This window comes from Takifugu rubripes, chromosome 14, assembly GCF_901000725.2.
Source record: "Takifugu rubripes chromosome 14, fTakRub1.2, whole genome shotgun sequence".
Lineage (NCBI taxonomy): Eukaryota > Metazoa > Chordata > Actinopteri > Tetraodontiformes > Tetraodontidae > Takifugu > Takifugu rubripes.
The window spans coordinates 1,674,394-1,685,184 of record NC_042298.1 but is presented as its reverse complement, the minus strand read 5'-3'; the positions used below and the strand labels follow the sequence as shown (position 1 = coordinate 1,685,184).

General features: G+C 44.5%; 1 long non-coding RNA gene across 1 annotated transcript; it reads left to right on the top strand.

The window, feature by feature from the left end:
• The first annotated feature begins 6,135 nt into the window (after window positions 1-6,135).
• On the top strand, window positions 6,136-7,026 carry LOC115252389 (uncharacterized). The gene is made up of 2 exons (XR_003890837.1): window positions 6,136-6,350; window positions 6,769-7,026. It is a non-coding gene; the product is annotated as an uncharacterized lncRNA (long non-coding RNA).
• The last annotated feature ends 3,765 nt before the right edge of the window (window positions 7,027-10,791 follow it).

Sequence of the window (10,791 nt, the reverse complement as noted above, 5' to 3'; positions counted from 1 at the left end):
AGACAATGTGCAGCAAATGTTTCTGTGAATATTGCTGTTTTCCTCTCGTCTCTGGGGCTGGGTTAGCATTAAAGGCTAAATTTGTATCCTTTTTTACACAGAATGTGTGAACTCTACATCTGCCTATGCTGTAGTCTTATTGAAGGACTTTCTTCTACAGAAAAAAGCAGAAATAATTCCACATGTGTGGTACTGGTCTCTTCTCTGGCTAGCCTAGCCTAGCATCAGCATTTGTTAGCAGTCTCTGAGCTTTTCCAAAGAGAAACTGATGCATTTGCTACCACTTCTGTTCACCAGCACCATGCTCTTTAGTATAGTTCTCTTGACTTTCTGAAGGCAGATTATGTGACGGCTGCAGTGACACATAATTATGTCGTAGTCTGTCAAACTGACGGACAGGCATTGGACTCATCTGTCAGAGTCCTAAAACTCCAAGTGACAGTTAACACAAACCCCAAATGTTGATATTTTCCAAGGCTCCACTTTCCCTCTCCCATTTACAAAGATATGAGTGATGTGGAATACAGAAGGCCAGTATTTAATTTATAATGCTCCAAGTGTCATTTCCTGGAAAGCTTTGGCAGAGATGGAGAACTGCTGGGTGGTGAGGTAAAGCCATATCACGAGGAGACGGAGACGGCTACACGTCAGCGCACTGACAGACGAAGTAAGCAGAGCTAGGCCCATTTATCTGGTAGGATTATTAACAGCTCCTTTAAACCCTGGATCCTGGATGCTCCATGTTGTTTGGTTGTGGATTGGCTGCAGCTTTGGGGAGCAAACTCAGTCGCCGCGTTGAAACCGGCGCCTGTCAACAGCCAATTCAGCAGTTTCCTTTCAGAAGGACAATCAATTAGTGGAGGAACACCAGAACCGTCCCAACCAGCAGATTGCATGGTTGATATTTTCTTCTCCTGCTCCAAAATAAGACAACAGAACATTTTGTGACATTACCCAACTGGAACGTTCATTACATGTGACTCTTTAATAGCTCAGCTTCCCGTGTCACCCGTCTGTTCATTTAAACTGGAAACAACAGTGCGTTTAATGTCGAATAATTGGTAGAACAGAATATTACCATGAACCACACCTCTACTGGTAATATAGTACTAGTACACCAGTACTTCAACTCTATCTGAAGTTTGCTTTTGGGCTAAACTCCTATTTTATTATCTTTAAAAGACAGAGAAAACAGTGGAGGAGAGGCCCAATGAGGAAATATGACATTTGCAAAATGCCACCATGAATGAAAAAGGTGTAATTTGGTTTACTCATCTTCAGTTTTACAGCGCACGTGGGCTTCCAAGCTCTGTTATAGAGGAGAGGTAACATAAACTCATGTTTTCCACAGCGTTTACGGAAGCACCACACACGAAAGAAGGGAGGTCTGCTGAGGGAAGTCCTCCCTGTCTGAACCTTTATTTAGCCTGGTCCTCATTATAACCATCGAGCAGGAACCCTCACCCTAACCCTAAGTAAATGAATATGCATATAAAACACTCAAAGTATTTGTTTCAATGAGGAGATGTTTTTATTGCCTTTGTTGATATGGACAGGTTAGAGTGGGACAACTGGACTGGAGGGCTAAGAGCACCATTTAATCCCAATAGACCACTCTGCTCTCATAATGCTGATTTACTTGAGGGCCCCAGAATCTCTAAAGTAGAGCGCCGCCCTTGTTGGGGAACCAGCTCCCTGTCCAGGTACAGGAGACCGACTCCCTCTACTTATAAAATTAAAGTAAAATGCTTCCTCTTTGAGAAAGTTGATAGTCTGTGATTCTGTAGTTGCAGTTATTATTAACTTATGATCATATTTAGGACAGGCCCCCTACTGGTTGATGGCTGCCTCCTCTCCTCTCCTCTCCTCTCCTCTCCTCTCCTCTCCTCTCCTCTCCTCTCCTCTCCTCTCCTCTCCTCTCCCCTCCCCTCCTCTCCTCTCCCCTCCCCCCCTCCCCTCTCCTCTCTCTCTCCTCTCCCCTCCCCTCCCCTCCCCTCCCCTCCTCTCCTCTCCTTTCCTTTCCTCTCCTCTCCTCTCCTCTCCTCTCCTCTCCTCTCCTCTCCTCTCCTCTCCTCTCCTCTCCTCTCCCTCCCCTCTCCTCTCCTCTCCTCTCCCCTTCCCTCCTCTACCTCTCCTCCCCTCTTCCCTCCCCTCTTCTCCCCTCCTCCCCTCTCCTGTCCTCTACCTCTCCTCCCCTCTTCCCCTCTCCTCTCCTCTCCCCTCCTCTACCTCTCCTCCCCTCCCCTCCCCTCTTCCCTCCCCTCCCCTCTCCTCTCCTCTCCTCTCCTCTCCTCTCCTCTCCTCTCCTCTCCTCTCCTCTCCTCTCCTCTCCCCCCCCCTCTCCTCTCCTCTCTCTCTTCCCTCCTCTCCTCTTTTACTTTGAGGCTTGTCACGTGTGGTTTTTGGCCATTAGTTTAACACCATTAAGACCATTGTCCTGCAGATAGATGTATCCTGAATATATTTATGATTCCAGACCAGGCTGCTGCCTGTATTAACCAATGAGAGTGAGCAGATCAAGGAGCATCTACTGGGTGTTTTATACTTTGAGGTATAAATCTCACTTTCATGGCCTTCTGAGCCAGGATTTCTCCCATATTCTTATTCTTTATAGCGTTTTGCCGCAGGTGACGCCCTCAATCCGTTGGGTTTTCCTCTGAATCCGGGTTTGATTTTGTGAGTTTCAGTGAGCTCCTGTGTGAAATCATCACTTTTTGATGGTATTGTCCAAGGCCTCAGTGTTTCTATCTGATTTTAATGGTAAAATTAGATTAAACTGCCTTCAAGTCTGCGAATCTCCCAGGTTTTCAAAGTTGGCTGAGTTAAAAAAAAAAAAGCCCGTTTAAAAACAATAGTGTGATACTGGAGATAATATATATTGATAATAATGTGTTTTTTAAAAATCAAGATCTTCAGTAATCGCGATCTCAGCGGAGATTTTGTTGCTCTGACCTTCTGCTCACGAACGCACCACACAATAGAACAATTATCAGGCTCTTCTTCCCTGGCAAACATGAGCGAGTAGTTACAAATCTGTTTTCTTCAGCACCTCTTTAAATATTGCTAACAAAGACGCGCAGGCGATTATTTCAATATACGCTCTCCAGACACTTAAAGCCAACATGGGGAATGATTAAGATGGGTGCTGCCTGGGTAGCTGCTCTCTCTGAGACAAACAAATCTGTGGAGTGCTCAATAAAGGAGCGTGCCTTCGCGATCAAACAGACAAAGGGAAATGGAATTATCTCTTGTTTATTACTGCTTTGCGATTGAAATATTGACCTTTTGCCACCACCATTTGCTGGTTCCTGTAATACAAGTGAGGGATGTTTCCATATCTATATTATATTATCAAAAGACTTTATTCACATGTCCTCATACCATTCTGTGTAGCCATTTTTCCCTGACCTCTGACCTGCCCTGTGCTTCTACATCGAGGGACTTCAGCTTCATGGGCCCATGGTGGGTGCTGGGTGGGTCTCCAGGGCACCCATGGAATGTTTTGGGGCCATGGTAGATTCAGGGCGTAGGTGGACTGAGATATTGTAGCCTTTCTCTCCAGGCTGTTGTGTTGCCCTGCTGATCCCAAATAGCGCAAAGCCGGGCTGCGTTTTGCTCTCTTTCCTTCTCTCTCTCTCTCTACGTCTCTCTCCACCTCTCGTAATCATGAACTTCCAACAAAACATACAATAACCTTTGCCGTTCTGTGGAGGTGGGATAAATGGAGGCTGGTTCATCTTGTGTCTTATTTCACATCATCATCAAATCTGTTTTTTTTTGTTTTGTTTTAAATTTTTCAAAGTTGTGTGCTCCTCCTCCTCAGTCACTGTTTTGGAATCGCACACGCTTTAAAGCGCTACATTTAATAATGTCCCTTTAATATAAAATGGAACTTCAATAGACCCAAAAAGAGAAAATCCAAAAGGGTTGTTTCCACTGACAACACGGTGGCGCCTGTCTGCGAGCCCGAACCCCAGTGGAGGTGCTAAAGTTGTAAACACGGGAGGAGGAGAACTCTCTGGGTGCTATTAGGTGATTGAAATAAACGGCCTATTTGCTGTACCCTCTGTGGTGTCTTAGGTTGGATGTCTCTCTGTGAGCCAACAAAAGATGGGAGCAGATAGGGGAGCAGTAAACATGTCATGATTGCGTGATCATCTATTGTGCGACTTCAACTCATATAATGACGGAAACTGTTGCTGGAAATATTTTTATTTTTCTTCACAATGGCCCTGAAGTCACCACGGCCTCATTAGCTCCAGATGTTGTGGACATCTACTGCAAATAAGCTTTCCCGCTGACATAAAGATTGCGTGGCAAAAAATAAAAATAAAAATAACAACAGATTCTATAAGATGCCAAAGCAATTACAACGGAATACACTCAAATTCTGTCTTTGTGATATTATAAGCTTGTGCTCATGAAAACAAGAGGATGGCTGCTGGTCTGCAGTTGGTGTCTTGATCCATGTGGCCTGTGTTTGTGAGCCTGCCTGTGTAAATATACAGTACTGGCCTGTTTCACTAATGCCCTCTGGTTCACCTCTCCCACTCGGAATTTCGGAATTTCTCTCCGCTCTCACCCTGCAGCCATCTCCAAACAAATGTCAGTGGTATTTAAACAGGGCCTGTCATGGAGGATTACACCAATGCGCGCCTTAATCACGACTGACACAACTCCAGTGTGAACGGGATATGATCTAAAAACACCTACACGCATACAAACACCAAGCACTTCCCTCCCCTCTGGCCTACATTTTTCCTCTACGGAGGTTTGGGGGTTAAATCATGTGTGATTTTCCTCCTGGCGTAACACATGGCTGTCGAGAGCGAAGGCAGGTTTCATCCCCTTAATCTATAGCTCCATCATACACACGTCACTGGTTATTTGTTTTACAGTGTAAACAGGTTTATCACATGCATTTTCAGTCCTCTAGCTCCTCCTGCCAGGATGGTTTCATCTCATGTGGATGCTGGTAACTTTGAATGCACCCAATCCTCCACATGTGTGAGTCTACCACACACAGCCAAGATTTAAAAGAGATTTCAGATCTGTATATTTGTTATAACTATGCACAAATCAGGTCTCACAATGTTTGTCACTACATTCTTAATCGAGTGTGTCACAGTTCTCCATGTTGGGTTCCTCGGTCATGAAGGAAGGACTCAGGCCTCAGAGCTTCACTTTTTACAGTGCAAAAGGATTTCATTTTTAATGCATCTTCTTTTGCAATTCCATTTCATTCCATTCTGGTCCAGCAGTTTGGATCAACCGAATTTTAACACCGGGTCATTGTTTTTCATCTAGGACACCAGTGTTAAACTACACCACTAGAGGTTACAAATGCATAATTTGTAAAAAGCCCAAAGTGGCACTTGACCAAGCTCCATTATTTGGTGAGTCGAATGTCAGAACATGTTGGTCCTCCACTCTTGGTGATCTCTTGGCCTAAGCCCCTCTACATTCCTCTCTTTAGCAGGCTGATTTATTTTCACCAAATGGTGTGTGTGTGTGAGGGGCATTTCTACTCCTAATTATTACGATGTGCCAGACGTTTTGATTTCATATTCCATTTTCTGTCATTGTGAAAATGCTCGTGTTAGAGACTGATGACTAGTTTAAGGGTTACCTTCACTTAGTTTTGATGCTGGTGAGGAGGGGAAAAAAAGCCAGATTTACTGTCTTGTTCTTATCTCCAGCTCAACAGCTATGGATTTTTGTCAGTGTTGCTAATATCTCATTCAGAGATGCACACGATCTCCTTTGCCGTCTGACAAAGACAAACAAGGATTTAATGGGCTTTTTCTAACCTTCAGAAACACCCTAATTAATTGTCACTGGAGTGTTCTTAATATTATCAGATGAAAACTGAAAATTACATGCTTGTTTCCACCTTGTTTTAGCGGAAACTGAAGTAGAAATCACACCCGCCTCCAAGTTAACAAGCAAGAGAGGAATTTTGAATTAATTAGAAGACACAGCAGTGAAACATAGTGCTCCTTCAGCATCCAGCCAGATATGTGCTGAAGAAAAAAGCTGCTGGCTCCTGTGTGATCCAGTGTGAACCCGTACACAAGGAGACACCACCCACCCACACATGACAAAACACATGATCCACAGCTGAACTTCAGTCAAGCTGAATTTGGACCCCTTTTAAACATGCCAAGATCACTGCCGATCAGCAGCAAAGGGTAGACGTCAACGCAACATGTTTATGTCCTCGTCCAGTTTAAGATAATTACCGATTCGTGTCATTTCTCCGGTAACGTCTGATAATGACCCCTCGTTGCCCTGTCAAACATCTGCGAATGGAGCTGGACTGTCCAGCTGGAATAATTACAAGCCTTCAGGTTCGAAATCTTCCTTCAATATCTTGATATACAGACTGGAATTAGTTTGTCTACTCCTGTTTTGATCTAAATTTTGCTTGATCGTCGATGGCTAGACCGCTATTAAGCGACTTTGTGCCACCCTGAAGGGAACTGGAGCTTTCTTCCAGGTATATTATTTTATACAATAATAAAAAATGCAATAACTACATTTGGTAGTATTGGTATTTGAATTGCCAGACCTCAAACGTTACTATCAGAAACTATCAGTAAGAAGAGAGCAATGTTTCCTAAAGCCACTGTGGTGAATTTACACCAGCAAATGTGCTTAACAGCGAGCTTACTTTAGCGTTTAATGCATTTGTGTAGTGGCGCCCTGACAACTGTCACAGCCGCAGGAAACAGTTGATATTGTCAGCCGTGGTTTGACTCCCACTAGGCAACCGGACAAATCGGTGTCGGGTTGATTCCCAGTGCTCTGCGGAGGATTTGGCTTGAGTCTAAGCAGGCCTGGCGTGCACCAATGCGCCGCGATGCCAATCGGAAAAAGTTGAACAGGAAGTCACCACAGCCCAGTGGAATGATGGCGAGAAGGCACAGAGATAATTGTACAATAAAAGAAATGGTCATCTGTTTCTTTTTCTCATTTTTTGTGATTGTCAATGAACTATAATTAAACATGCACTAACTGCCCCTATCAGAATCATTTTTGTTTGCTTTTCTCTTTTTCTAATGTGTTTTCCCTCTTCTTCAAGCGTTTCATTGGCTCATTCTGAGACGCCCGTCAAACAGAGACAAGAGACGCCAGAGACAAGTTTTGTTCGATGTGAAAACACTGTAGCAAGTATGCCAGGCCAATAGGTGGCGATGTTTGACGAAATGCACCTCCAACAAAACGTGCCGGTGCGATTGTGAACGTAGCACCGTGGGTCTTCGGCCACAGCTGTTGTTATTTAAGGAGTCAATAAAAGCATTAGAAATACTGCATGTCAGCAATGTTGACCTAGTGATATTAGTGACCTGGGGTGTGTCAGCTCCATCACAAATCTTCATCCTGAAGAGAAAAATCTGCGAATAAAGTTAATGTCACGACAGCGCAGCTCCGTCCTGCAGTTACATTCATGTACAGTTTGATTGGCTTTCCATGCATGATGATGAGGATGAGGATGAGGGTCATGACGATGTGCTCAGAATAACCTGGAGACGCAGATGGTTAACTCGCCAGCTTTTTTCCTGTTAGTAGATGCAAGCTTTGAGCTTTGGGCCACCGCAGACAGAAAGACAAAGGTGCAGTCTCACAGGCTGCCAGACGCTGAATGAATGCACATTCTGTGTTTTAATAAACCACCAAAACAAATGCTTTGTGTTCTCTAAATGGTCTTTTCTCCTTCTATCAGCATCACATTAAGTGCAGCGCAATCTCAGGTCTCGACACAACAGCATCCCCCTGCATATTTAACAATGTGGGAGCAGGATCACAGCATGTAAATAATTTAAAAAAAAAACACACACACAGAGTAGAATTACTTCTGTGAGTGTGAGGGACCTCATGAGAGAGTTGAGGGAGTCCGTTGGTGGGGGGATAGAGAGATTATTCAGGCCTAGCAGGTCCGAAGCTTTAATTACAGCGTGCTTCAGTTCAGGCTGCTTCCTCAGACATTCACTCGCATTCTTTCCAAATCAGACGTCGTGTGCAGGAAGACCTGAATGGGGTCGTGGTGGGGCGCAGGGGTAAAGCGTCTGGCTCCGTTCGGCTCGCCGATCACAGCTTCATGTTTACGGCACTGCAACTTTTTTTTTTTTGCTTTCCCAGAACGCACTTTGCATTTTAATGAGGACCTAGCCTGCATACTAAGTGCACATTAAGCCAGCTCTGTGGGGGTGAGCGCAGCAAACACATCACGGTCAAAGTGAAGCAGCGCTCTTCAAATTTTAAAACTGAACAAAAGCTGAAGTTTTTCAGAGGTACAGAGGGGAAAAGGGGGAGGGGGGGGGGGTGTTGTGAGGATTTTAAGGAGGTTATTTGGTTGCACTGGAGGCTTGTGGAAAAGCAGCAGCAAAAACTGTAGAGGTGGGGGAGGGGGACTTTAAAGTGATAACAGCAGGGGGAGATTTGGAGAAGAGTTAGATTTCAGGGCTTCCTGAATAGTTTATTGTGAGGGCGATTACAGCTGAAGTGGTTGGCAGATCCGCGGCGGCGATGATTAGGAGGCGATCAAGACGTAGGAGCGCACAGACACGCGCCACGCCAACAATGTGCTTTTTGAAGCGAAGACTGGCAACTTCAGCTGCTTCCCATCCATTATTGACGGCATCGCTGCGTTGGGAAGAAAAACAAAAATAAAAGTCGCAGATCTACGTACATCTACGCCTGACTCGTTTCCCACAAATGAACAGAAAATTTGAATCAAACACTGACAATCTCACATCCAAGCTAATTTAAGGGTTAAGGATTGAGCCTTTTTTAATATCCAGCCCATAACGATGCACAAAGGTGATTGACAGCTGTAAACTAGGAGAAACTTGGAGTCATTTTCTCGTGGAAACTAAAATGGAGTGTATCTTATATTGCTGTCGTCCGTACCGGCTAAAATTCCCTTTTATGCAGGCCTAGTTTTTAATTATTTACATGCTGTGATCCTGCTCCCACATTGTTAAATATGCAGGGGGATGCTGTTGTGTCGAGACCTCGGATTGCTCCGGACCTAAATGTGACGCTGATACGAAGAGAAAAGACCATTTAGGGAACACAAAGCCTATGCTTTGGTGGTTTATTAAAACACAGAATGTGCATTCATTCGGCGTCTGGCAGCCTGTGAGACCGTCTGCGTGTCTATCTGCGGCGTCCCGAAGAGCTGTAAGCTGCGACTAGAAAAGCTGGCACGTTTCCATCTTTTCCTGCCGAATCTGTTGCCCGAAATCAAAATGCTATCACCGCCCGTCATCACAACGCCCATTGTGTGTGTGTCAACGTCCTGCTGACTGCATGTCAGATGTTTACAGTAGAAATGTCACTGCACGCGTCAGTGAGCTGTTGTGACACAAGCTTATTACCCAGAACGCACCAGTTTACCTCTTCAGTATAATATCAGGATGGAGCTGAGGGACATTGATGTGACCTATTCTCGCTAAATATTTAGCTTTGCAGCACAACAGCGGGCGGCGGGACTCGGGAGCGAAGGCGCGCAGCCTGCTTGTGTCGCCTTGCTCCTGTTCTTCGTCGTGTACCCACATTCACAGCGGTCTTGTTTGTCTTTCGGCCATTTCCCTTCAGCCGCAGCGGTGATGACCTTTCTGAACCACTATTTTCTTTATCGAATCACCTCCATTTTTACAGATGGCCAAAACTCCAATATTGTTCTTTCTTATTTTTGTTGTTGTCTTTAATACATGTGCAGTGATAACCTTCCACTACAGGAATCAATTGGAGCCCATTAGATTCTTATAAAGGCATATTGGATTCAGTAAAAATTAGATTGAGCCTGAAATTACACAGCAGCAAAGTGTTGGGGAACGTGTTCCCTGGCAACACATGAATATATATTACAAGACAAATCAATCTGATCTATAGCAAGGCAGGGATTGATGTTTGTCCTCTGGAAAAGCGCTGTGCACTTCCAGGAACAGTGCTGCTCAGCCCCGCTAATACGTTACACAGCACCTGAACAGTGAGGGACTTGAACGCAGCGCCGAGCAAATGATCGCACGCTTTGAAATTACGATTGAAGGTAGGATGTGGAGTTTAAGTCTGTAGAAATCCACAAAAAACGAAAAGGAAAATCATCACCCCGCCTTTGGTAGCATTCTTTCCACAACAAGATATCCTTCCTCTCTTTCTGAGGGAAATTGTGTGTGACGTCTCAAGTGAAGACACTGTGTCTGCTCATGCAAAATAAATTCATGCATATTTAAGCAGGATGTAAATGAGAGTGCATAATAAACAGGGCTTTTAGCTTGAAATTTAATTACAAGTGTGGCCCTCTTTGCAAATGAGTTTACTTTTCCTCTATCTTTTGTTTTTCCTCTCTCATTCTTTGCTCCTGTTCCCTTTGCGTGTCCCCTGCACCCTATTATGAGGCTCCATGTGGAATGCCTGGCATAAGAGTTGGAAAGGAAAAGGAATTCTGACATTTCCAAACAGTTTTCTTAGATTTTATACAACAAAGTGTGTGTTTTTTTGTTGCTTACAGAGTGAAAGAGAAATAAAGTTTACAGACTATTTTTCTTGCCTATGTTTCTATTTTTTGCCAGATCTCGAATCAGAGGTTTACCATCTGGCTCCCAAAGCCAGGGCGCCAGGTGTCAGTCACCTCTCTGCTGCCTCTCTTTTCCAAGGTTTGATTAAATCTGACCCTCCCCGCTTCCACCCCCCGTCCTAAACCCACCCCCATGTGGCCTACTTTTTCCACAACCCTTTTGTGGATGCTTATAACAATGTTCCGACCACAGCTAATGCAAGTAA